Source organism: Pseudophryne corroboree, chromosome 11, assembly GCF_028390025.1.
Source record: "Pseudophryne corroboree isolate aPseCor3 chromosome 11, aPseCor3.hap2, whole genome shotgun sequence".
In the NCBI taxonomy this organism is placed as follows: Eukaryota; Metazoa; Chordata; class Amphibia; order Anura; family Myobatrachidae; genus Pseudophryne; species Pseudophryne corroboree.
This window is the reverse complement of record NC_086454.1, coordinates 166015605-166043457: the sequence shown is the minus strand read 5'-3', so window position 1 is coordinate 166043457 and position 27853 is coordinate 166015605. Positions and strand designations below refer to the sequence as shown.

The 27853-nt window shown below is 36.9% G+C and overlaps 11 non-coding genes across 11 annotated transcripts; all 11 read left to right on the top strand.

The window, feature by feature from the left end:
• The first annotated feature begins 148 nt into the window (after positions 1–148).
• TRNAI-AAU (transfer RNA isoleucine (anticodon AAU)) lies at positions 149–222 on the top strand. Its single transcript has one exon. It is a non-coding gene; the product is annotated as a tRNA-Ile (tRNA).
• A 1588-nt stretch (positions 223–1810) lies between these two features.
• Positions 1811–1884, top strand: TRNAI-AAU (transfer RNA isoleucine (anticodon AAU)). Its single transcript has one exon. It is a non-coding gene; the product is annotated as a tRNA-Ile (tRNA).
• Positions 1885–3472: 1588 nt separating this feature from the next.
• On the top strand, positions 3473–3546 carry TRNAI-AAU (transfer RNA isoleucine (anticodon AAU)). The gene has a single exon. It is a non-coding gene; the product is annotated as a tRNA-Ile (tRNA).
• A 3251-nt stretch (positions 3547–6797) lies between these two features.
• On the top strand, positions 6798–6871 carry TRNAI-AAU (transfer RNA isoleucine (anticodon AAU)). Its single transcript has one exon. It is a non-coding gene; the product is annotated as a tRNA-Ile (tRNA).
• A 2523-nt stretch (positions 6872–9394) lies between these two features.
• TRNAI-AAU (transfer RNA isoleucine (anticodon AAU)) lies at positions 9395–9468 on the top strand. The gene has a single exon. It is a non-coding gene; the product is annotated as a tRNA-Ile (tRNA).
• Positions 9469–12720: 3252 nt separating this feature from the next.
• Positions 12721–12794, top strand: TRNAI-AAU (transfer RNA isoleucine (anticodon AAU)). The gene has a single exon. It is a non-coding gene; the product is annotated as a tRNA-Ile (tRNA).
• A 1588-nt stretch (positions 12795–14382) lies between these two features.
• On the top strand, positions 14383–14456 carry TRNAI-AAU (transfer RNA isoleucine (anticodon AAU)). The gene has a single exon. It is a non-coding gene; the product is annotated as a tRNA-Ile (tRNA).
• Positions 14457–16979: 2523 nt separating this feature from the next.
• On the top strand, positions 16980–17053 carry TRNAI-AAU (transfer RNA isoleucine (anticodon AAU)). Its single transcript has one exon. It is a non-coding gene; the product is annotated as a tRNA-Ile (tRNA).
• A 1588-nt stretch (positions 17054–18641) lies between these two features.
• Positions 18642–18715, top strand: TRNAI-AAU (transfer RNA isoleucine (anticodon AAU)). The gene has a single exon. It is a non-coding gene; the product is annotated as a tRNA-Ile (tRNA).
• A 1588-nt stretch (positions 18716–20303) lies between these two features.
• On the top strand, positions 20304–20377 carry TRNAI-AAU (transfer RNA isoleucine (anticodon AAU)). Its single transcript has one exon. It is a non-coding gene; the product is annotated as a tRNA-Ile (tRNA).
• A 1589-nt stretch (positions 20378–21966) lies between these two features.
• Positions 21967–22040, top strand: TRNAI-AAU (transfer RNA isoleucine (anticodon AAU)). Its single transcript has one exon. It is a non-coding gene; the product is annotated as a tRNA-Ile (tRNA).
• Positions 22041–27853: the final 5813 nt, after the last annotated feature.

The window sequence follows — 27853 nt, the reverse complement described above, 5'->3', positions numbered from 1 at the left end:
GAAACTGGAGCATTTTTATGATACCCATGCTTCAAGTGACTCTATGGATTAAGCTTTTTTTGGAAAAATGAAATGCTATAAAAACAAAATATGATCTGTGCTTTGAGGTACATTTGCCAGTTTTGTGTTTGCTTGCAGTGATATCTGTGGCTGGTTAGCTCAGTTGGTTAGAGCGTGGTGCTAATAACGCCAAGGTCACGGGTTTGATCCCAGTATGGGCTATTTGCTTTTCTTGATGGACAAGAATGGAATAAGCTCATCGGTGGAGTGCATGAATACTTGAAAACATCATAGACACATATATCACAAAATCTCTTCAAATACATATCAGAAGCCAGTGGGAGTGTCATCCTTTGGCTGATGAAGATTTTTCTCTACATGGCTCAGTGACTTTTGTCTCAAATCAAGCAATATGGCATAACTAAGATATGCAAGGGCAAATTAATTAGTTATTATATTGCTGCTCAAACATAGAGGGCACTAGGTGTTACTAGAAGAAGAAGAAGATATGTGCTCCCCTCTCATTAGTGCACACTGAAGTAAAAAAATTGGAGAATTTCTAAAGACCAGAGCACAAGTAATGGATCTCTGCATTCTTATTGCATCTTTTCTTATTTCCAAATATTTGACATACTTCTGATTTGATAAGTTTAAAAATGAGTTTAAACAAAGGACACCACTGAAGATGATGGAATTTATATGAATTTTAAATGAAGATTTGCAATACTCATACATTGAATGAAAATGGAGCTTTGAACAAAAGGAAAATAAACAATGTTAGCTCCCACGAGATATGAACTCAGATTACTAGATTCAAAGTCCAGGGTGCTAACAATTACACCATGGAACCCTCACCTGAGCAATGGCATCTACTGAAGTGCACTCATCTTTTAAATGCAAAGAAAAGAAATTCAATACTTTATATATATTATTTCAAGTTTCTAATAAGCTCAAGGATGCAATAGGTATTATGTAGAATATTTGTCCAAACCCAATGATAATATATAAAAAGTAACCTATTTTTTAAAGGAGAAGATAGATACTAGAAACCTAAATGCCTAGGACCAATTTCAGTTGGAGCATCACCCCTTATGTTATCCTAGCATTGAATTGACAGTTTTTCTGTATTTCCATATTTGCATATCAGCCACTTACAATTGTTTCAAGCTTTATAACAGAGGACTGCCTTTTTTATAGACCAAGGATGAAAGTCTCTTGTGAGTTAAGTCTGATAATGACATCACAATTTGTAAATTAAGCTATAGTATGATTACAGAGTGTAGACTGAATAAAAAGTGCTTTCCTATGGATTGAAGTTTGTATTTTCTTAAGCTTTGCATTCCAAAATGGGCTAGCATTCTTTATTTCCAATGGGCACATTAAGCTACTTCCCCAATATATATTTTTTTGTGTTAAAAGTTATTCATACACAACTTGGTAAAACATACTAAATTTAATACATAATGGATTACATCCTGGGATTATCTTTTTCAACAATCTGTAAATTTACAATTAAAAATTGTGTATTAGATTTTTTAGATTGATTTTGCTTAGATTTGCATATTCTCCTTGTCTAAATTGTCTATTTTTATACTATTAGTAGATGCCTTAATCTTTGTTATTATCCTATCTAATATTTATTTTTATTTTGTAATGTGGAAAGAAACTGGAGCATTTTTATGATACCCATGCTTCAAGTGACTCTATGGCTTAAGCTTTTTTTTGAAAAATGAAATGCTATAAAAACAAAATATGATCTGTGCTTTGAGGTACATTTGCCAGTTTTGTGTTTGCTCGCAGTGATATCTGTGGCCGGTTAGCTCAGTTGGTTAGAGCGTGGTGCTAATATCGCCAAGGTCACGGGTTCGATCCCCGTATGGGCCATTTGCTTTTCTTGATGGACAAGAATGGAATAAGATCATCGGTGGAGTGCATGAATACTTGAAAACATCATAGACACATATATCACAAAATCTCTTCAAATACATATCAGAAGCCAGTGGGAGTGTCATCCTTTGGCTGATGAAGATTTTTCTCTACATGGCTCAGTGACTTTTGTCTCAAATCAAGCAATATGGCATAACTAAGATATGCAAGGGCAAATTAATCAGTTATTATATTGCTGTTCAAACATAGAGGGCACTAGGTGTTACTAGAAGAAGAAGAAGATATGTGCTCCCCTCTCATTAGTGCACACTGAAGTAAAAAAAAATGGAGAATTTCCAAAGACCAGAGCACAAGTAATGGATCTCTGCATTCTTATTGCATCTTTTCTTATTTCCAAATATTTGACATACTTCTGATTTGCTAAGTTTAAAAATGAGTTTAAACAAAGGACACCACTGAAGATGATGGAATTTATATGAATTTTAAATGAAGATTTGCAATACTCATACATTGAATGAAAATGGAGCTTTGAACAAAAGGAAAATAAACAATGTTAGCTCCCACGAGATATGAACTCAGATTACTAGATTCAAAGTCCAAGGTGCTAACAATTACACCATGGAACCCTCACCTGAGCAATGGCATCTACTGAAGTGCACTCATCTTTTAAATGCAAAGAAAAGAAATTCAATACTTTATATATATTATTTCAAGTTTCTAATAAGCTCAGGGATGCAATAGGTATTATGTAGAATATTTGTCCAAACCCAATGATAATATATAAAAAGTAACCTATTTTTTAAAGGAGAAGATAGATACTAGAAACCTAAATGCCTAGGACCAATTTCAGTTGGAGCATCACCCCTTATGTTATCCTAGCATTGAATTGACAGTTTTTCTGTATTTCCATATTTGCATATCAGCCACTTACAATTGTTTCAAGCTTTATAACAGAGGACTGCCTTTTTTATAGACCAAGGATGAAAGTCTCTTGTGAGTTAAGTCTGATAATGACATCACAATTTGTAAATTAAGCTATAGTATGATTACAGAGTGTAGACTGAATAAAAAGTGCTTTCCTATGGATTGAAGTTTGTATTTTCTTAAGCTTTGCATTCCAAAATGGGCTAGCATTCTTTATTTCCAATGGGCACATTAAGCTACTTCCCCAATATATATTTTTTTGTGTTAAAAGTTATTCATACACAACTTGGTAAAACATACTAAATTTAATACATAATGGATTACATCCTGGATTATCTTTTTCAACAATCTGTAAATTTACAATTAAAAATTGTGTATTAGATTTTTTAGATTGATTTTGCTTAGATTTGCATATACTCCTTGTCTAAATTGTCTATTTTTATACTATTAGTAGATGCCTTAATCTTTGTTATTATCCTATCTAATATTTATTTTTATTTTGTAATGTGGAAAGAAACTGGAGCATTTTTATGATACCCATGCTTCAAGTGACTCTATGGATTAAGCTTTTTTTGGAAAAATGAAATGCTATAAAAACAAAATATGATCTGTGCTTTGAGGTACATTTGCCAGTTTTGTGTTTGCTTGCAGTGATATCTGTGGCTGGTTAGCTCAGTTGGTTAGAGCGTGGTGCTAATAACGCCAAGGTCACGGGTTTGATCCCAGTATGGGCTATTTGCTTTTCTTGATGGACAAGAATGGAATAAGCTCATCGGTGGAGTGCATGAATACTTGAAAACATCATAGACACATATATCACAAAATCTCTTCAAATACATATCAGAAGCCAGTGGGAGTGTCATCCTTTGGCTGATGAAGATTTTTCTCTACATGGCTCAGTGACTTTTGTCTCAAATCAAGCAATATGGCATAACTAAGATATGCAAGGGCAAATTAATTAGTTATTATATTGCTGCTCAAACATAGAGGGCACTAGGTGTTACTAGAAGAAGAAGAAGATATGTGCTCCCCTCTCATTAGTGCACACTGAAGTAAAAAAAAATGGAGAATTTCCAAAGACCAGAGCACAAGTAATGGATCTCTGCATTCTTATCGCATCTTTTCTTATTTCCAAATATTTGACATACTTCTGATTTGCTAAGTTTAAAAATGAGTTTAAACAAAGGACACCACTGAAGATGATGGAATTTATATGAATTTTAAATGAAGATTTGCAATACTCATACATTGAATGAAAATGGAGCTTTGAACAAAAGGAAAATAAACAATGTTAGCTCCCACGAGATATGAACTCAGATTACTAGATTCAAAGTCCAAGGTGCTAACAATTACACCATGGAACCCTCACCTGAGCAATGGCATCTACTGAAGTGCACTCATCTTTTAAATGCAAAGAAAAGAAATTCAATACTTTATATATATTATTTCAAGTTTCTAATAAGCTCAGGGATGCAATAGGTATTATGTAGAATATTTGTCCAAACCCAATGATAATATATAAAAAGTAACCTATTTTTTAAAGGAGAAGATAGATACTAGAAACCTAAATGCCTAGGACCAATTTCAGTTGGAGCATCACCCCTTATGTTATCCTAGCATTGAATTGACAGTTTTTCTGTATTTCCATATTTGCATATCAGCCACTTACAATTGTTTCAAGCTTTATAACAGAGGACTGCCTTTTTTATAGACCAAGGATGAAAGTCTCTTGTGAGTTAAGTCTGATAATGACATCACAATTTGTAAATTAAGCTATAGTATGATTACAGAGTGTAGACTGAATAAAAAGTGCTTTCCTATGGATTGAAGTTTGTATTTTCTTAAGCTTTGCATTCCAAAATGGGCTAGCATTCTTTATTTCCAAAGGGCACATTAAGCTACTTCCCCAATATATATTTTTTTGTGTTAAAAGTTATTCATGCACAACTTGGTAAAACATACTAAATTTAATACATAATGGATTACATCCTGGATTATCTTTTTCAACAATCTGTAAATTTACAATTAAAAATTGTGTATTAGATTTTTTAGATTGATTTTGCTTAGATTTGCATATACTCCTTGTCTAAATTGTCTATTTTTATACTATTAGTAGATGCCTTAATCTTTGTTATTATCCTATCTAATATTTATTTTTATTTTGTAATGTGGAAAGAAACTGGAGCATTTTTATGATACCCATGCTTCAAGTGACTCTATGGATTAAGCTTTTTTTGGAAAAATGAAATGCTATAAAAACAAAATATGATCTGTGCTTTGAGGTACATTTGCCAGTTTTGTGTTTGCTTGCAGTGATATCTGTGGCTGGTTAGCTCAGTTGGTTAGAGCGTGGTGCTAATAACGCAAAGGTCACGGGTTTGATCCCAGTATGGGCTATTTGCTTTTCTTGATGGACAAGAATGGAATAAGCTCATCGGTGGAGTGCATGAATACTTGAAAACATCATAGACACATATATCACAAAATCTCTTCAAATACATATCAGAAGCCAGTGGGAGTGTCATCCTTTGGCTGATGAAGATTTTTCTCTACATGGCTCAGTGACTTTTGTCTCAAATCAAGCAATATGGCATAACTAAGATATGCAAGGGCAAATTAATTAGTTATTATATTGCTGCTCAAACATAGAGGGCACTAGGTGTTACTAGAAGAAGAAGAAGATATGTGCTCCCCTCTCATTAGTGCACACTGAAGTAAAAAAAAATGGAGAATTTCTAAAGACCAGAGCACAAGTAATGGATCTCTGCATTCTTATTGCATCTTTTCTTATTTCCAAATATTTGACATACTTCTGATTTGATAAGTTTAAAAATGAGTTTAAACAAAGGACACCACTGAAGATGATGGAATTTATATGAATTTTAAATGAAGATTTGCAATACTCATACATTGAATGAAAATGGAGCTTTGAACAAAAGGAAAATAAACAATGTTAGCTCCCACGAGATATGAACTCAGATTACTAGATTCAAAGTCCAGGGTGCTAACAATTACACCATGGAACCCTCACCTGAGCAATGGCATCTACTGAAGTGCACTCATCTTTTAAATGCAAAGAAAAGAAATTCAATACTTTATATATATTATTTCAAGTTTCTAATAAGCTCAAGGATGCAATAGGTATTATGTAGAATATTTGTCCAAACCCAATGATAATATATAAAAAGTAACCTATTTTTTAAAGGAGAAGATAGATACTAGAAACCTAAATGCCTAGGACCAATTTCAGTTGGAGCATCACCCCTTATGTTATCCTAGCATTGAATTGACAGTTTTTCTGTATTTCCATATTTGCATATCAGCCACTTACAATTGTTTCAAGCTTTATAACAGAGGACTGCCTTTTTTATAGACCAAGGATGAAAGTCTCTTGTGAGTTAAGTCTGATAATGACATCACAATTTGTAAATTAAGCTATAGTATGATTACAGAGTGTAGACTGAATAAAAAGTGCTTTCCTATGGATTGAAGTTTGTATTTTCTTAAGCTTTGCATTCCAAAATGGGCTAGCATTCTTTATTTCCAATGGGCACATTAAGCTACTTCCCCAATATATATTTTTTTGTGTTAAAAGTTATTCATACACAACTTGGTAAAACATACTAAATTTAATACATAATGGATTACATCCTGGGATTATCTTTTTCAACAATCTGTAAATTTACAATTAAAAATTGTGTATTAGATTTTTTAGATTGATTTTGCTTAGATTTGCATATACTCCTTGTCTAAATTGTCTATTTTTATACTATTAGTAGATGCCTTAATCTTTGTTATTATCCTATCTAATATTTATTTTTATTTTGTAATGTGGAAAGAAACTGGAGCATTTTTATGATACCCATGCTTCAAGTGACTCTATGGCTTAAGCTTTTTTTTGAAAAATGAAATGCTATAAAAACAAAACATGATCTGTGCTTTGAGGTACATTTGCCAGTTTTGTGTTTGCTTGCAGTGATATCTGTGGCTGGTTAGCTCAGTTGGTTAGAGCGTGGTGCTAATAACGCCAAGGTCACGGGTTCGATCCCCGTATGGGCCATTTGCTTTTCTTGATGGACAAGAATGGAATAAGCTCATCGGTGGAGTGCATGAATACTTGAAAACATCATAGACACATATATCACAAAATCTCTTCAAATACATATCAGAAGCCAGTGGGAGTGTCATCCTTTGGCTGATGAAGATTTTTCTCTACATGGCTCAGTGACTTTTGTCTCAAATCAAGCAATATGGCATAACTAAGATATGCAAGGGCAAATTAATAAGTTATTATATTGCTGCTCAAACATAGTGTTAGGGTCTCCTGCCCTGTGCTGCCACGTCGTCATGGCAACCGGGAGACAAGTGCTAGCGGAGTAACCTGAGCGCAGCTGATACTCCGGTTCGGGTCTTTTGCTGTGCAGTGGTTATAGGCTCTGTGCATGGCAGGGGATCCGGTGCTGGTTTTTGTGCTCACAGTCTGTGAGGTCTGAGTGGGGCGTGGACAGCATCTGCTTTATAAGGCCTCTTTTCAGGGTAAGCAGATGCTGCTAAATCTTTGTTGGTTAGTCAGTTTCTGAAAGTTAGCCAGTACTGTGTAGCTTTGTATTTGTTTGTTGCTTACTGCAAATAGGCCTGGGGATTTGGTATTACACTCTGCCAATCCAGACCTAGCAGTAAGACTGGAGTCAGTCGTTCAGCTTGCTGGGGTTCTGTTACTACTCTGTGAACTTAGCAAGTCTGCGGCTGTATTCTAAGACTTGCCTGTCTAATCCTGTCTCACTGTGCTAGGTGTCAGGGGTCAGTTTAGTGGCAGTAAACCGAACCTGTGCACTGCAAGTGAGAATTAGGATTGTGGAGAATCTCCTTGTGTCTATCATTCCATCTCTGACCAAGGAGTTTACGGCCACACCCGTTGGTAACCCTTTAGGGTTTTGCTGTTGCCCTTAGCAACAGCATTTCAGGTTTTCTATGTATTAAAAACACAACATCTTGCTTTTCACATCTGAGCAGTTCTAATACAAGGGAGATACCCTGTTCCTTAGCCTCTGGGCTTCTCTGTTCACGTTGTGTGTATTTTGTTACCCTTCCACCTTCTGTGTACGTTATGTCATATTCCCTAGTCTGTCTGTGAGTCCATGTGTTTTGCATAACAGTTCAAACACCAGTACATTCCTGCAGGCACTGGAGTGCATAACAGTCCTGACACCAGTACTTTCCTGCAGGCACTGGTGTGCATAACACATAGAGGGCACTAGGTGTTACTAGAAGAAGAAGAAGATATGTGCTCCCCTCTCATTATTGCACACTGAAGTAAAAAAAATGGAGAATTTCTAAAGACCAGAGCACAAGTAATGGATCTCTGCATTCTTATTGCATCTTTTCTTATTTCCAAATATTTGACATACTTCTGATTTGCTAAGTTTAAAAATGAGTTTAAACAAAGGACACCACTGAAGATGATGGAATTTATATGAATTTTAAATGAAGATTTGCAATACTCATACATTGAATGAAAATGGAGCTTTGAACAAAAGGAAAATAAACAATGTTAGCTCCCACGAGATATGAACTCAGATTACTAGATTCAAAGTCCAAGGTGCTAACAATTACACCATGGAACCCTCACCTGAGCAATGGCATCTACTGAAGTGCACTCATCTTTTAAATGCAAAGAAAAGAAATTCAATACTTTATATATATTATTTCAAGTTTCTAATAAGCTCAGGGATGCAATAGGTATTATGTAGAATATTTGTCCAAACCCAATGATAATATATAAAAAGTAACCTATTTTTTAAAGGAGAAGATAGATACTAGAAACCTAAATGCCTAGGACCAATTTCAGTTGGAGCATCACCCCTTATGTTATCCTAGCATTGAATTGACAGTTTTTCTGTATTTCCATATTTGCATATCAGCCACTTACAATTGTTTCAAGCTTTATAACAGAGGACTGCCTTTTTTATAGACCAAGGATGAAAGTCTCTTGTGAGTTAAGTCTGATAATGACATCACAATTTGTAAATTAAGCTATAGTATGATTACAGAGTGTAGACTGAATAAAAAGTGCTTTCCTATGGATTGAAGTTTGTATTTTCTTAAGCTTTGCATTCCAAAATGGGCTAGCATTCTTTATTTCCAATGGGCACATTAAGCTACTTCCCCAATATATATTTTTTTGTGTTAAAAGTTATTCATACACAACTTGGTAAAACATACTAAATTTAATACATAATGGATTACATCCTGGATTATCTTTTTCAACAATCTGTAAATTTACAATTAAAAATTGTGTATTAGATTTTTTAGATTGATTTTGCTTAGATTTGCATATACTCCTTGTCTAAATTGTCTATTTTTATACTATTAGTAGATGCCTTAATCTTTGTTATTATCCTATCTAATATTTATTTTTATTTTGTAATGAGGAAAGAAACTGGAGCATTTTTATGATACCCATGCTTCAAGTGACTCTATGGATTAAGCTTTTTTTGGAAAAATGAAATGCTATAAAAACAAAATATGATCTGTGCTTTGAGGTACATTTGCCAGTTTTGTGTTTGCTTGCAGTGATATCTGTGGCTGGTTAGCTCAGTTGGTTAGAGCGTGGTGCTAATAACGCCAAGGTCACGGGTTTGATCCCAGTATGGGCTATTTGCTTTTCTTGATGGACAAGAATGGAATAAGCTCATCGGTGGAGTGCATGAATACTTGAAAACATCATAGACACATATATCACAAAATCTCTTCAAATACATATCAGAAGCCAGTGGGAGTGTCATCCTTTGGCTGATGAAGATTTTTCTCTACATGGCTCAGTGACTTTTGTCTCAAATCAAGCAATATGGCATAACTAAGATATGCAAGGGCAAATTAATTAGTTATTATATTGCTGCTCAAACATAGAGGGCACTAGGTGTTACTAGAAGAAGAAGAAGATATGTGCTCCCCTCTCATTAGTGCACACTGAAGTAAAAAAAAATGGAGAATTTCCAAAGACCAGAGCACAAGTAATGGATCTCTGCATTCTTATCGCATCTTTTCTTATTTCCAAATATTTGACATACTTCTGATTTGCTAAGTTTAAAAATGAGTTTAAACAAAGGACACCACTGAAGATGATGGAATTTATATGAATTTTAAATGAAGATTTGCAATACTCATACATTGAATGAAAATGGAGCTTTGAACAAAAGGAAAATAAACAATGTTAGCTCCCACGAGATATGAACTCAGATTACTAGATTCAAAGTCCAAGGTGCTAACAATTACACCATGGAACCCTCACCTGAGCAATGGCATCTACTGAAGTGCACTCATCTTTTAAATGCAAAGAAAAGAAATTCAATACTTTATATATATTATTTCAAGTTTCTAATAAGCTCAGGGATGCAATAGGTATTATGTAGAATATTTGTCCAAACCCAATGATAATATATAAAAAGTAACCTATTTTTTAAAGGAGAAGATAGATACTAGAAACCTAAATGCCTAGGACCAATTTCAGTTGGAGCATCACCCCTTATGTTATCCTAGCATTGAATTGACAGTTTTTCTGTATTTCCATATTTGCATATCAGCCACTTACAATTGTTTCAAGCTTTATAACAGAGGACTGCCTTTTTTATAGACCAAGGATGAAAGTCTCTTGTGAGTTAAGTCTGATAATGACATCACAATTTGTAAATTAAGCTATAGTATGATTACAGAGTGTAGACTGAATAAAAAGTGCTTTCCTATGGATTGAAGTTTGTATTTTCTTAAGCTTTGCATTCCAAAATGGGCTAGCATTCTTTATTTCCAATGGGCACATTAAGCTACTTCCCCAATATATATTTTTTTGTGTTAAAAGTTATTCATACACAACTTGGTAAAACATACTAAATTTAATACATAATGGATTACATCCTGGATTATCTTTTTCAACAATCTGTAAATTTACAATTAAAAATTGTGTATTAGATTTTTTAGATTGATTTTGCTTAGATTTGCATATACTCCTTGTCTAAATTGTCTATTTTTATACTATTAGTAGATGCCTTAATCTTTGTTATTATCCTATCTAATATTTATTTTTATTTTGTAATGTGGAAAGAAACTGGAGCATTTTTATGATACCCATGCTTCAAGTGACTCTATGGATTAAGCTTTTTTTGGAAAAATGAAATGCTATAAAAACAAAATATGATCTGTGCTTTGAGGTACATTTGCCAGTTTTGTGTTTGCTTGCAGTGATATCTGTGGCTGGTTAGCTCAGTTGGTTAGAGCGTGGTGCTAATAACGCAAAGGTCACGGGTTTGATCCCAGTATGGGCTATTTGCTTTTCTTGATGGACAAGAATGGAATAAGCTCATCGGTGGAGTGCATGAATACTTGAAAACATCATAGACACATATATCACAAAATCTCTTCAAATACATATCAGAAGCCAGTGGGAGTGTCATCCTTTGGCTGATGAAGATTTTTCTCTACATGGCTCAGTGACTTTTGTCTCAAATCAAGCAATATGGCATAACTAAGATATGCAAGGGCAAATTAATTAGTTATTATATTGCTGCTCAAACATAGAGGGCACTAGGTGTTACTAGAAGAAGAAGAAGATATGTGCTCCCCTCTCATTAGTGCACACTGAAGTAAAAAAAAATGGAGAATTTCTAAAGACCAGAGCACAAGTAATGGATCTCTGCATTCTTATTGCATCTTTTCTTATTTCCAAATATTTGACATACTTCTGATTTGATAAGTTTAAAAATGAGTTTAAACAAAGGACACCACTGAAGATGATGGAATTTATATGAATTTTAAATGAAGATTTGCAATACTCATACATTGAATGAAAATGGAGCTTTGAACAAAAGGAAAATAAACAATGTTAGCTCCCACGAGATATGAACTCAGATTACTAGATTCAAAGTCCAGGGTGCTAACAATTACACCATGGAACCCTCACCTGAGCAATGGCATCTACTGAAGTGCACTCATCTTTTAAATGCAAAGAAAAGAAATTCAATACTTTATATATATTATTTCAAGTTTCTAATAAGCTCAAGGATGCAATAGGTATTATGTAGAATATTTGTCCAAACCCAATGATAATATATAAAAAGTAACCTATTTTTTAAAGGAGAAGATAGATACTAGAAACCTAAATGCCTAGGACCAATTTCAGTTGGAGCATCACCCCTTATGTTATCCTAGCATTGAATTGACAGTTTTTCTGTATTTCCATATTTGCATATCAGCCACTTACAATTGTTTCAAGCTTTATAACAGAGGACTGCCTTTTTTATAGACCAAGGATGAAAGTCTCTTGTGAGTTAAGTCTGATAATGACATCACAATTTGTAAATTAAGCTATAGTATGATTACAGAGTGTAGACTGAATAAAAAGTGCTTTCCTATGGATTGAAGTTTGTATTTTCTTAAGCTTTGCATTCCAAAATGGGCTAGCATTCTTTATTTCCAATGGGCACATTAAGCTACTTCCCCAATATATATTTTTTTGTGTTAAAAGTTATTCATACACAACTTGGTAAAACATACTAAATTTAATACATAATGGATTACATCCTGGGATTATCTTTTTCAACAATCTGTAAATTTACAATTAAAAATTGTGTATTAGATTTTTTAGATTGATTTTGCTTAGATTTGCATATACTCCTTGTCTAAATTGTCTATTTTTATACTATTAGTAGATGCCTTAATCTTTGTTATTATCCTATCTAATATTTATTTTTATTTTGTAATGTGGAAAGAAACTGGAGCATTTTTATGATACCCATGCTTCAAGTGACTCTATGGCTTAAGCTTTTTTTTTGAAAAATGAAATGCTATAAAAACAAAATATGATCTGTGCTTTGAGGTACATTTGCCAGTTTTGTGTTTGCTGGCGGTGATATCTGTGGCCGGTTAGCTCAGTTGGTTAGAGCGTGGTGCTAATATCGCCAAGGTCACGGGTTCGATCCCCGTATGGGCCATTTGCTTTTCTTGATGGACAAGAATGGAATAAGATCATCGGTGGAGTGCATGAATACTTGAAAACATCATAGACACATATATCACAAAATCTCTTCAAATACATATCAGAAGCCAGTGGGAGTGTCATCCTTTGGCTGATGAAGATTTTTCTCTACATGGCTCAGTGACTTTTGTCTCAAATCAAGCAAAATGGCATAACTAAGATATGCAAGGGCAAATTAATCAGTTATTATATTGCTGCTCAAATATAGAGGGCACTAGGTGTTACTAGAAGAAGAAGAAGATATGTGCTCCCCTCTCATTAGTGCACACTGAAGTAAAAAAAAATTGAGAATTTCTAAAGACCAGAGCACAAGTAATGGATCTCTGCATTCTTATTGCATCTTTTCTTATTTCCAAATATTTGACATACTTCTGATTTGATAAGTTTAAAAATGGTTTAAACAAAGGACACCACTGAAGATGATGGAATTTATATGAATTTTAAATGAAGATTTGCAATACTCATACATTGAATGAAAATGGAGCTTTGAACAATAGGAAAATAAACAATGTTAGCTCCCACGAGATATGAATTCAGATTACTAGATTCAAAGTCAAGGGTGCTAACAATTACACCATGGAACCATCACCTGAGCAATGGCATCTACTGAAGTGCGCTCATCTTTTAAATGCAAAGAAAAGAAATTCAATACTTTATATATATTATTTCAAGTTTCTAATAAGCTCAGGGATGCAATAGGTATTATGTAGAATATTTGTCCAAACCCAATGATAATATATAAAAAGTAACCTATTTTTTAAAGGAGAAGATAGATACTAGAAACCTAAATGCCTAGGACCAATTTCAGTTGGAGCATCACCCCTTATGTTATCCTAGCATTGAATTGACAGTTTTTCTGTATTTCCATATTTGCATATCAGCCACTTACAATTGTTTCAAGCTTTATAACAGAGGACTGCCTTTTTTATAGACCAAGGATGAAAGTCTCTTGTGAGTTAAGTCTGATAATGACATCACAATTTGTAAATTAAGCTATAGTATGATTACAGAGTGTAGACTGAATAAAAAGTGCTTTCCTATGGATTGAAGTTTGTATTTTCTTAAGCTTTGCATTCCAAAATGGGCTAGCATTCTTTATTTCCAATGGGCACATTAAGCTACTTCCCCAATATATATTTTTTTGTGTTAAAAGTTATTCATACACAACTTGGTAAAACATACTAAATTTAATACATAATGGATTACATCCTGGGATTATCTTTTTCAACAATCTGTAAATTTACAATTAAAAATTGTGTATTAGATTTTTTAGATTGATTTTGCTTAGATTTGCATATACTCCTTGTCTAAATTGTCTATTTTTATACTATTAGTAGATGCCTTAATCTTTGTTATTATCCTATCTAATATTTATTTTTATTTTGTAATGTGGAAAGAAACTGGAGCATTTTTATGATACCCATGCTTCAAGTGACTCTATGGCTTAAGCTTTTTTTTGAAAAATGAAATGCTATAAAAACAAAACATGATCTGTGCTTTGAGGTACATTTGCCAGTTTTGTGTTTGCTTGCAGTGATATCTGTGGCTGGTTAGCTCAGTTGGTTAGAGCGTGGTGCTAATAACGCCAAGGTCACGAGTTCGATCCCCGTATGGGCCATTTGCTTTTCTTGATGGACAAGAATGGAATAAGCTCATCGGTGGAGTGCATGAATACTTGAAAACATCATAGACACATATATCACAAAATCTCTTCAAATACATATCAGAAGCCAGTGGGAGTGTCATCCTTTGGCTGATGAAGATTTTTCTCTACATGGCTCAGTGACTTTTGTCTCAAATCAAGCAATATGGCATAACTAAGATATGCAAGGGCAAATTAATAAGTTATTATATTGCTGCTCAAACATAGTGTTAGGGTCTCCTGCCCTGTGCTGCCACGTCGTCATGGCAACCGGGAGACAAGTGCTAGCGGAGTAACCTGAGCGCAGCTGATACTCCGGTTCGGGTCTTTTGCTGTGCAGTGGTTATAGGCTCTGTGCATGGCAGGGGATCCGGTGCTGGTTTTTGTGCTCACAGTCTGTGAGGTCTGAGTGGGGCGTGGACAGCATCTGCTTTATAAGGCCTCTTTTCAGGGTAAGCAGATGCTGCTAAATCTTTGTTGGTTAGTCAGTTTCTGAAAGTTAGCCAGTACTGTGTAGCTTTGTATTTGTTTGTTGCTTACTGCAAATAGGCCTGGGGATTTGGTATTACACTCTGCCAATCCAGACCTAGCAGTAAGACTGGAGTCAGTCGTTCAGCTTGCTGGGGTTCTGTTACTACTCTGTGAACTTAGCAAGTCTGCGGCTGTATTCTAAGACTTGCCTGTCTAATCCTGTCTCACTGTGCTAGGTGTCAGGGGTCAGTTTAGTGGCAGTAAACCGAACCTGTGCACTGCAAGTGAGAATTAGGATTGTGGAGAATCTCCTTGTGTCTATCATTCCATCTCTGACCAAGGAGTTTACGGCCACACCCGTTGGTAACCCTTTAGGGTTTTGCTGTTGCCCTTAGCAACAGCATTTCAGGTTTTCTATGTATTAAAAACACAACATCTTGCTTTTCACATCTGAGCAGTTCTAATACAAGGGAGATACCCTGTTCCTTAGCCTCTGGGCTTCTCTGTTCACGTTGTGTGTATTTTGTTACCCTTCCACCTTCTGTGTACGTTATGTCATATTCCCTAGTCTGTCTGTGAGTCCATGTGTTTTGCATAACAGTTCAAACACCAGTACATTCCTGCAGGCACTGGAGTGCATAACAGTCCTGACACCAGTACTTTCCTGCAGGCACTGGTGTGCATAACACATAGAGGGCACTAGGTGTTACTAGAAGAAGAAGAAGATATGTGCTCCCCTCTCATTATTGCACACTGAAGTAAAAAAAATGGAGAATTTCTAAAGACCAGAGCACAAGTAATGGATCTCTGCATTCTTATTGCATCTTTTCTTATTTCCAAATATTTGACATACTTCTGATTTGATAAGATTAAAAATGAGTTTAAACAAAGGACACCACTGAAGATGATGGAATTTATATGAATTTTAAATGAAGATTTGCAATACTCATACATTGAATGAAAATGGAGCTTTGAACAAGAGGAAAATAAACAATGTTAGCTCCCACGAGATTTGAATTCAGATTACTAGATTCAAAATCAAGGGTGCTAACAATTACACCATGGAACCCTCACCTGAGCAATGGCATCTACTGAAGTGCGCTCATCTTTTAAATGCAAAGAAAAGAAATTCAATACTTTATATATATTATTTCAAGTTTCTAATAAGCTCAGGGATGCAATAGGTATTATGTAGAATATTTGTCCAAACCCAATGATAATATATAAAAAGTAACCTATTTTTTAAAGGAGAAGATAGATACTAGAAACCTAAATGCCTAGGACCAATTTCAGTTGGAGCATCACCCCTTATGTTATCCTAGCATTGAATTGACAGTTTTTCTGTATTTCCATATTTGCATATCAGCCACTTACAATTGTTTCAAGCTTTATAACAGAGGACTGCCTTTTTTATAGACCAAGGATGAAAGTCTCTTGTGAGTTAAGTCTGATAATGACATCACAATTTGTAAATTAAGCTATAGTATGATTACAGAGTGTAGACTGAATAAAAAGTGCTTTCCTATGGATTGAAGTTTGTATTTTCTTAAGCTTTGCATTCCAAAATGGGCTAGCATTCTTTATTTCCAATGGGCACATTAAGCTACTTCCCCAATATATATTTTTTTGTGTAAAAAGTTATTCATACACAACTTGGTAAAACATACTAAATTTAATACATGATGGATTACATCCTGGATTATCTTTTTCAACAATCTGTAAATTTACAATTAAAAATTGTGTATTAGATTTTTTAGATTGATTTTGCTTAGATTTGCATATACTCCTTGTCTAAATTGTCTATTTTTATACTATTAGTAGATGCCTTAATCTTTGTTATTATCCTATCTAATATTTATTTTTATTTTGTAATGTGGAAAGAAACTGGAGCATTTTTATGATACCCATGCTTCAAGTGACTCTATGGCTTAAGCTTTTTTTTGAAAAATGAAATGCTATAAAAACAAAATATGATCTGTGCTTTGAGGTACATTTGCCAGTTTTGTGTTTGCTTGCAGTGATATCTGTGGCTGGTTAGCTCAGTTGGTTAGAGCGTGGTGCTAATAACGCCAAGGTCACGGGTTCGATCCCCGTATGGGCCATTTGCTTTTCTTGATGGACAAGAATGGAATAAGCTCATCGGTGGAGTGCATGAATACTTGAAAACATCATAGACACATATATCACAAAATCTCTTCAAATACATATCAGAAGCCAGTGGGAGTGTCATCCTTTGGCTGATGAAGATTTTTCTCTACATGGCTCAGTGACTTTTGTCTCAAATCAAGCAATATGGCATAACTAAGATATGCAAGGGCAAATTAATTAGTTATTATATTGCTGCTCAAACATAGAGGGCACTAGGTGTTACTAGAAGAAGAAGAAGATATGTGCTCCCCTCTCATTAGTGCACACTGAAGTAAAAAAAAATGGAGAATTTCTAAAGACCAGAGCACAAGTAATGGATCTCTGCATTCTTATTGCATCTTTTCTTATTTCCAAATATTTGACATACTTCTGATTTGATAAGTTTAAAAATGAGTTTAAACAAAGGACACCACTGAAGATGATGGAATTTATATGAATTTTAAATGAAGATTTGCAATACTCAAACATTGAATGAAAATGGAGCTTTGAACAAGAGGAAAATAAACAATGTTAGCTCCCACGAGATATGAATTCAGATTACTAGATTCAAAGTCAAGGGTGCTAACAATTACATTATGGAACCCTCACCTGAGCAATGGCATCTACTGAAGTGCGCTCATCTTTTAAATGCAAAGAAAAGAAATTCAATACTTTATATATATTATTTCAAGTTTCTAATAAGCTCAGGGATGCAATAGGTATTATGTAGAATATTTGTCCAAACCCAATGATAATATATAAAAAGTAACCTATTTTTTAAAGGAGAAGATAGATACTAGAAACCTAAATGCCTAGGACCAATTTCAGTTGGAGCATCACCCCTTATGTTATCCTAGCATTGAATTGACAGTTTTTCTGTATTTCCATATTTGCATATCAGCCACTTACAATTGTTTCAAGCTTTATAACAGAGGACTGCCTTTTTTATAGACCAAGGATGAAAGTCTCTTGTGAGTTAAGTCTGATAATGACATCACAATTTGTAAATTAAGCTATAGTATGATTACAGAGTGTAGACTGAATAAAAAGTGCTTTCCTATGGATTGAAGTTTGTATTTTCTTAAGCTTTGCATTCCAAAATGGGCTAGCATTCTTTATTTCCAATGGGCACATTAAGCTACTTCCCCAATATATATTTTTTTGTGTTAAAAGTTATTCATACACAACTTGGTAAAACATACTAAATTTAATACATGATGGATTACATCCTTGATTATCTTTTTCAACAATCTGTAAATTTACAATTAAAAATTGTGTATTAGATTTTTTAGATTGATTTTGCTTAGACTTGCATATACTCCTTGTCTAAATTGTCTATTTTTATACTATTAGTAGATGCCTTAATCTTTGTTATTATCCTATCTAATATTTATTTTTATTTTGTAATGTGGAAAGAAACTGGAGCATTTTTATGATACCCATGCTTCAAGTGACTCTATGGCTTAAGCTTTTTTTTGAAAAATGAAATGCTATAAAAACAAAATATGATCTGTGCTTTGAGGTACATTTGCCAGTTTTGTGTTTGCTTGCAGTGATATCTGTGGCTGGTTAGCTCAGTTGGTTAGAGCGTGGTGCTAATAACGCCAAGGTCACGGGTTCGATCCCCGTGTGGGCCATTTGCTTTTCTTGATGGACAAGAATGGAATAAGCTCATCGGTGGAGTGCATGAATACTTGAAAACATCATAGACACATATATCACAAAATCTCTTCAAATACATATCAGAAGCCAGTGGGAGTGTCATCCTTTGGCTGATGAAGATTTTTCTCTACATGGCTCAGTGACTTTTGTCTCAAATCAAGCAATATTGCATAACTAAGATATGCAAGGGCAAATTAATCAGTTATTATTTTGCTGCTCAAACATAGAGGGCACTAGGTGTTACTAGAAGAAGAAGAAGATATGTGCTCCCCTCTCATTAGTGCACACTGAAGTAAAAAAAAATGGAGAATTTCCAAAGACCAGAGCACAAGTAATGGATCTCTGCATTCTTATTGCATCTTTTCTTATTTCCAAATATTTGACATACTTCTGATTTGCTAAGTTTAAAAATGAGTTTAAACAAAGGACACCACTGAAGATGATGGAATTTATATGAATTTTAAATGAAGATTTGCAATACTCATACATTGAATGAAAATGGAGCTTTGAACAAAAGGAAAATAAACAATGTTAGCTCCCACGAGATATGAACTCAGATTACTAGATTCAAAGTCCAAGGTGCTAACAATTACACCATGGAACCCTCACCTGAGCAATGGCATCTACTGAAGTGCACTCATCTTTTAAATGCAAAGAAAAGAAATTCAATACTTTATATATATTATTTCAAGTTTCTAATAAGCTCAGGGATGCAATAGGTATTATGTAGAATATTTGTCCAAACCCAATGATAATATATAAAAAGTAACCTATTTTTTAAAGGAGAAGATAGATACTAGAAACCTAAATGCCTAGGACCAATTTCAGTTGGAGCATCACCCCTTATGTTATCCTAGCATTGAATTGACAGTTTTTCTGTATTTCCATATTTGCATATCAGCCACTTACAATTGTTTCAAGCTTTATAACAGAGGACTGCCTTTTTTATAGACCAAGGATGAAAGTCTCTTGTGAGTTAAGTCTGATAATGACATCACAATTTGTAAATTAAGCTATAGTATGATTACAGAGTGTAGACTGAATAAAAAGTGCTTTCCTATGGATTGAAGTTTGTATTTTCTTAAGCTTTGCATTCCAAAATGGGCTAGCATTCTTTATTTCCAATGGGCACATTAAGCTACTTCCCCAATATATATTTTTTTGTGTTAAAAGTTATTCATACACAACTTGGTAAAACATACTAAATTTAATACATAATGGATTACATCCTGGATTATCTTTTTCAACAATCTGTAAATTTACAATTAAAAATTGTGTATTAGATTTTTTAGATTGATTTTGCTTAGATTTGCATATACTCCTTGTCTAAATTGTCTATTTTTATACTATTAGTAGATGCCTTAATCTTTGTTATTATCCTATCTAATATTTATTTTTATTTTGTAATGTGGAAAGAAACTGGAGCATTTTTATGATACCCATGCTTCAAGTGACTCTATGGATTAAGCTTTTTTTGGAAAAATGAAATGCTATAAAAACAAAATATGATCTGTGCTTTGAGGTACATTTGCCAGTTTTGTGTTTGCTTGCAGTGATATCTGTGGCTGGTTAGCTCAGTTGGTTAGAGCGTGGTGCTAATAACGCCAAGGTCACGGGTTTGATCCCAGTATGGGCTATTTGCTTTTCTTGATGGACAAGAATGGAATAAGCTCATCGGTGGAGTGCATGAATACTTGAAAACATCATAGACACATATATCACAAAATCTCTTCAAATACATATCAGAAGCCAGTGGGAGTGTCATCCTTTGGCTGATGAAGATTTTTCTCTACATGGCTCAGTGACTTTTGTCTCAAATCAAGCAATATGGCATAACTAAGATATGCAAGGGCAAATTAATTAGTTATTATATTGCTGCTCAAACATAGAGGGCACTAGGTGTTACTAGAAGAAGAAGAAGATATGTGCTCCCCTCTCATTAGTGCACACTGAAGTAAAAAAAAATGGAGAATTTCTAAAGACCAGAGCACAAGTAATGGATCTCTGCATTCTTATTGCATCTTTTCTTATTTCCAAATATTTGACATACTTCTGATTTGATAAGTTTAAAAATGAGTTTAAACAAAGGACACCACTGAAGATGATGGAATTTATATGAATTTTAAATGAAGATTTGCAATACTCATACATTGAATGAAAATGGAGCTTTGAACAAAAGGAAAATAAACAATGTTAGCTCCCACGAGATATGAACTCAGATTACTAGATTCAAAGTCCAGGGTGCTAACAATTACACCATGGAACCCTCACCTGAGCAATGGCATCTACTGAAGTGCACTCATCTTTTAAATGCAAAGAAAAGAAATTCAATACTTTATATATATTATTTCAAGTTTCTAATAAGCTCAAGGATGCAATAGGTATTATGTAGAATATTTGTCCAAACCCAATGATAATATATAAAAAGTAACCTATTTTTTAAAGGAGAAGATAGATACTAGAAACCTAAATGCCTAGGACCAATTTCAGTTGGAGCATCACCCCTTATGTTATCCTAGCATTGAATTGACAGTTTTTCTGTATTTCCATATTTGCATATCAGCCACTTACAATTGTTTCAAGCTTTATAACAGAGGACTGCCTTTTTTATAGACCAAGGATGAAAGTCTCTTGTGAGTTAAGTCTGATAATGACATCACAATTTGTAAATTAAGCTATAGTATGATTACAGAGTGTAGACTGAATAAAAAGTGCTTTCCTATGGATTGAAGTTTGTATTTTCTTAAGCTTTGCATTCCAAAATGGGCTAGCATTCTTTATTTCCAATGGGCACATTAAGCTACTTCCCCAATATATATTTTTTTGTGTTAAAAGTTATTCATACACAACTTGGTAAAACATACTAAATTTAATACATAATGGATTACATCCTGGGATTATCTTTTTCAACAATCTGTAAATTTACAATTAAAAATTGTGTATTAGATTTTTTAGATTGATTTTGCTTAGATTTGCATATACTCCTTGTCTAAATTGTCTATTTTTATACTATTAGTAGATGCCTTAATCTTTGTTATTATCCTATCTAATATTTATTTTTATTTTGTAATGTGGAAAGAAACTGGAGCATTTTTATGATACCCATGCTTCAAGTGACTCTATGGCTTAAGCTTTTTTTTGAAAAATGAAATGCTATAAAAACAAAATATGATCTGTGCTTTGAGGTACATTTGCCAGTTTTGTGTTTGCTTGCAGTGATATCTGTGGCCGGTTAGCTCAGTTGGTTAGAGCGAGGTGCTAATATCGCCAAGGTCACGGGTTCGATCCCCGTATGGGCCATTTGCTTTTCTTGATGGACAAGAATGGAATAAGATCATCGGTGGAGTGCATGAATACTTGAAAACATCATAGACACATATATCACAAAATCTCTTCAAATACATATCAGAAGCCAGTGGGAGTGTCATCCTTTGGCTGATGAGGATTTTTCTCTACATGGCTCAGTGACTTTTGTCTCAAATCAAGCAATATGGCATAACTAAGATATGCAAGGGCAAATTAATCAGTTATTATATTGCTGCTCAAATATAGAGGGCACTAGGTGTTACTAGAAGAAGAAGAAGATATGTGCTCCCCTCTCATTAGTGCACACTGAAGTAAAAAAAAAATGAGAATTTCTAAAGACCAGAGCACAAGTAATGGATCTCTGCATTCTTATTGCATCTTTTCTTATTTCCAAATATTTGACATACTTCTGATTTGATAAGTTTAAAAATGGTTTAAACAAAGGACACCACTGAAGATGATGGAATTTATATGAATTTTAAATGAAGATTTGCAATACTCATACATTGAATGAAAATGGAGCTTTGAACAATAGGAAAATAAACAATGTTAGCTCCCACGAGATATGAATTCAGATTACTAGATTCAAAGTCAAGGGTGCTAACAATTACACCATGGAACCCTCACCTGAGCAATGGCATCTACTGAAGTGCGCTCATCTTTTAAATGCAAAGAAAAGAAATTCAATACTTTATATATATTATTTCAAGTTTCTAATAAGCTCAGGGATGCAATAGGTATTATGTAGAATATTTGTCCAAACCCAATGATAATATATAAAAAGTAACCTATTTTTTAAAGGAGAAGATAGATACTAGAAACCTAAATGCCTAGGACCAATTTCAGTTGGAGCATCACCCCTTATGTTATCCTAGCATTGAATTGACAGTTTTTCTGTATTTCCATATTTGCATATCAGCCACTTACAATTGTTTCAAGCTTTATAACAGAGGACTGCCTTTTTTATAGACCAAGGATGAAAGTCTCTTGTGAGTTAAGTCTGATAATGACATCACAATTTGTAAATTAAGCTATAGTATGATTACAGAGTGTAGACTGAATAAAAAGTGCTTTCCTATGGATTGAAGTTTGTATTTTCTTAAGCTTTGCATTCCAAAATGGGCTAGCATTCTTTATTTCCAATGGGCACATTAAGCTACTTCCCCAATATATATTTTTTTGTGTTAAAAGTTATTCATACACGGGGGCGTGGCCTGGACGTTACATGGAGCAGACGTGCTTCACCACGAGCTCCTGCTAATTTAGCCCTACAACGCTAATTAGGGGAGATCCCTGTCTATATCTCTCCCCAGAGGACCTACATACTACTGAGGTCAGAGCCCTGCAGAAAGAACCGGCGTCCGGAGACCGTTCCCGCTGGCCGCCGCCAGCGGCCTTCTCCTGCACCACAAGCCGGGGCCTCGAGTTTCGGGCCGGCTGGCCCCCGAGCTCCGGTAGCGGGACGAGACGCTTACAAGACCTGGAGAGCCTCCTCCTTCCCTCCTGTGCTCACCTGCGATCCTCCCTGCCTGCGGCTCCCCCGCTACCCACCACACGATCGAGGATAAGCTGCTGCTGCACCCGGAAAGACAGTCCACCCGGGCAGCCCATCCAGACCCTCCCGGCGCCGGCGGCCATCTTAAAGACAGGTGAGAGCCCAGACGGGCTGCGGCCTAGGGCAATCCACCCTGCTCGCCTCTCCACCCTACCCACTACTTTCCTGTACAAACACCTGGGTGCCCCGATATCCGGGACCCACACAACGGGAGCCAAACGTCACGGCCCTCCTGCCCAGCCGTCTACGCGGCCCTTGGCCTCCGGCCCTGCGCCCTCCGGGTGCTCTGATCCTCTCCCTCTGTGACACTTCGGCATAGGCCTCTGAGGCGACCATCGGCCCGCCGCACAGCTGCCGCTCCCCATTCCTACCCGCTTCTCCTGGTACCTGCGGTCCATTGGGCCTAAGTAGAAGCCTGCCCGCTACCAGACGGGTCATATCCTAAGCCTACCAGAACCGCCTCACCTGTCCCAGCAATCCGCTAACTGACGCTACCCACGAAGTTAACCCAGGCGAAACATATACTCCTGTGTCCCCTCCTGGATCACATAAATCTGTGAGGATATATTACCTACAATCCACCGTCCAAGAACTCCCCGCTGCAGCGGTACAACCTGACTCTCCGATTTAGGAGCAAATCTCCTCACTCCATCTCTACTCTATATTCACATCTGACGGCTCTAGGACCTAAGTGCCCGACACCCCCAATCCCTTCGGAATGTAGGAGCTCCTGAAGTAGCCCACCGCCACTCATGTTTGCCTGAATTACACATATGTGATTTTATCGTGACTGAGTTTTCCTGTTTCTTTAGTACCTGTTGTTCGGTCCCGGTCCAGATCTCCTCCCTCCCGTACCCCCCTCATTTGTCCCGGGCTACAGAATGGCCCCTAAAAAAGCCAAGGATATAATCCCGCCCAAGATATCCTTTCCCACTCAGAAACCCCCCCAAATCTCCCCCCTACAAATCACCTCCTCTCCCCCCCCCGTATCAGACCATATGAGCTCTGGTGCCCTGTCCTCCGCCCTTTCAGGGTCAGGAGTAGATTGTGAATCAGACGCCCCTCTGACGGTGAGAGCCCTTTGTCAGATCCTATCCGCCTTTAAGTCGGAACTCTCTAAGGACCTTACTTCAGCGGTCCGGGAGGTCAAGACCGAACTGGTGGCACTCGGGGATCGCACAGACCACATAGAACGCAAGATGGAGGAATTGGTCGCCTCCCACAACGATCTACTCGCATCCCATGATCGCCAACAGCAAGATCTGGACCAATTTAAGTCCAAGATGGCAGATATGGAGGACAGATCACGTCGGAACAACGTCAAGATCAGAGGCATCCCAGACTCAGTATCCAACTCCGAACTGGAGTCTTACGCTACAGCTTTATTCAAAAAACTCCTTCCAAATGCGGCAGCTTCAGAACTTTTGATCGACCGTATTCACAGACTGCCCAGACCACGCACCGTCTCATCCGACCTCCCTAAGGATACTCTCCTCCGGATCCACTTCTTCCCAATTAAGGAACGTATCATGAGGGCAGCCAGAGAATCCAAGAACTCCGACATCTTAGGAGGCCTCCAAATATTTCAAGACTTTTCTGCAGTCACCATAGCAAAGAGACGGGCCTTCACTCCTATCACCCTTGCCCTAAGGTCACACGACATCCACTACCGCTGGGGTTTCCCAGTCAAACTGATAATCACCCACGAGGATTCGACCTATATCATCTCCTCACTGGATGCGGGGGTGAAATTACTACTGGACTGGGACATTTCTATCCAGAAGCCGCCTACCTCGTCCCGAGCCTCTGCTGTCCGCCAAGACTGGGCGACCGATTAACTCCCTGGACCGATACAACAGGTCCCCTCATCCTCCCCTAGCCGGCTTCTCCGGCTCGGGGAGAATGTAGACCCCCCTCCCTCCATTCATGGGAGGGAAAGGCATCTTCTCTACCTAGGTTATCAACAATTTAATGCCATTATTTGCCTGTCTACTTGTTTTCTTTTCTACCCTGCTAGATACAGGTTAACTCTCTCACCAATTATCTCGATGACGGCTACGATATGGGTCTAAGTTCTGATTTCTTCTACGTTCATGTTAATTACCTGTTTGACCCCTGCCGTTTATATCCGCTGATTAGTGAGGATTATTACGTTTATATGTGTGTTATCACCCTCGTTTTATAGATGTTTTAGAGTGGCGGTGCAAGCCTCTCCGGCCCGCCTCCACCACTTTCTGCACTACTGCTAACCCCCGACCCTTTCCTCCCACTCCCTGCAGTAGTCATGCAGGTCCAATATACCGGACCTTTTTTCTTTCTTGTTTTTCACCTCCTATTCCCCAGTTGCTGTCCCTCCTCTTGCCGTTCCCCCACTCCCCCCTGCTCCCTGAGCTCCAAACTTTACACATATCCCACATCATTGCTATATCTTGGTACCAGACATATGCCCTCCAAACAGATTCCCTATAGTCCCGAGCCTATCACTCCTTGTTTCCGGTCCCAATGTTGAACCTTATATCTCTTAACGTCAAGGGTCTGAACTCGCCTAACAAACGCAGACTGGCCCTATCATTCTTTCACCAACAAAGAGCAGACGTGGTGGCATTACAAGAAACCCACTTCTCTTCTAATAACCCCCCCCTCTTTAAGAATAATAACTTCCCCGTGGGATACTACGCTAACGGTCCGTTTAAAAGAAATGGAGTGGCTATCCTATTTAATAAAAATGTCTCCTTTACCCTGCATACCCAAATCTCAGATAAAAGCGGTAGATACCTTATCCTTACCGGCCTCCTGGACAATAGACCCGTTACACTAGTATCCCTGTATGCACCCAACTCCAACCAAATCACATTCCTACGTAAACTATTCCTCACCATACGCAACTCGACAAAGGGCTCCTTAGTGGTTCTTGGGGACTTTAACCTAGTCCTAGACCCTAAATTGGATAAATCCCGCCATCTCTCCCAATCTACTCCTCCCACTCTCTCAGGCCCTTCCTTAGCGTTCCGTAATCTGCTCGCAGAATTCGACCTCTACGATATCTGGAGAGTCTCCAATCCCTCGGGAAGAGGCTACACATTTCACTCCCTGGTCCATAATACATACTCCAGAATAGACCTAATTCTCTGCGACAAATGGTCCCTCCAGAGGACTGGGGAAGTAGATATTTTGCCAATTACCTGGTCGGATCACGCCCCAATCCTCTGGAAATGGAAACTGCATGATCATCACAACCCTCCCCATCAGTGGAGATTATACCCATACCTGCTGAATAACCCTGTATCAAGAAAAATTATCTCTGACTCTGTTGACTCTTATCTTGCCACTAACTCCCCTCAAGACACCTCCCCCATCAACCACTGGTGTGCCCTCAAGGCGGTTATCCGAGGAGCTGCCATCCAAGCCGGTGCTACACTTAAAAAACAGGCCCGACTAAAGCAAGCGAAACTAGAATCGGAATTACTAGCCCTCGAATCTCGTAATTTAGCCCAACCCTCTAAAACTCTTAAAAATGAAATTTCTACTATTCGAGGTCAACTCCAAAAACTTCTACTCGCCCGCACCCAAGTGGCCCTGAATAAATTACGCCACAAATTTTACCTCCTTGGCAATAAAGCTGGAAAAATGCTGGCCCGCAAATTACGAGCACAGCAAGCTAGGAACAGGATTAAATGTATCCATTCCCCCTCCAAACAAAAAATACTGAACCCTAAAGACATAACTAACCAATTTGCTCAATACTATGCTAAACTTTATAATCTGGAGTCCGACCCCTCTACTCCTCAACCTACTCCCCTTTCTATTTCCTCTTTCCTAGATAATCTATCTTTCCCTGCACTCACCCACGAACAATTATCTACGCTTAATGCCCCTTGGACAGAGGAGGAAGTCTCAGCAGCTATTAAATCCTCTCCCAGAAACAAGGCCCCCGGCCCAGACGGTTTTATCTCTGACTTTTACTCTTCCTTCCACGACGACCTCTCTTCCCTCATGACAGCCCTCTTCAATACATTTTCAGACCTTGGCTCACTCCCCGCTGAACTTCTTGAAGCCCGTATCGTCACTATCCCAAAACCCGGAAAGGACCCCGCCTTTGTTCATAACTACCGACCCATCGCATTACTAAATTGCGACATTAAACTATACGCCAAAATTATAGCGACACGAATTAACAACTACCTCCCACTATTGATACACCCGGACCAAACTGGCTTCGTACCAGGAAGACAGGCATCTGACAACACGCGAA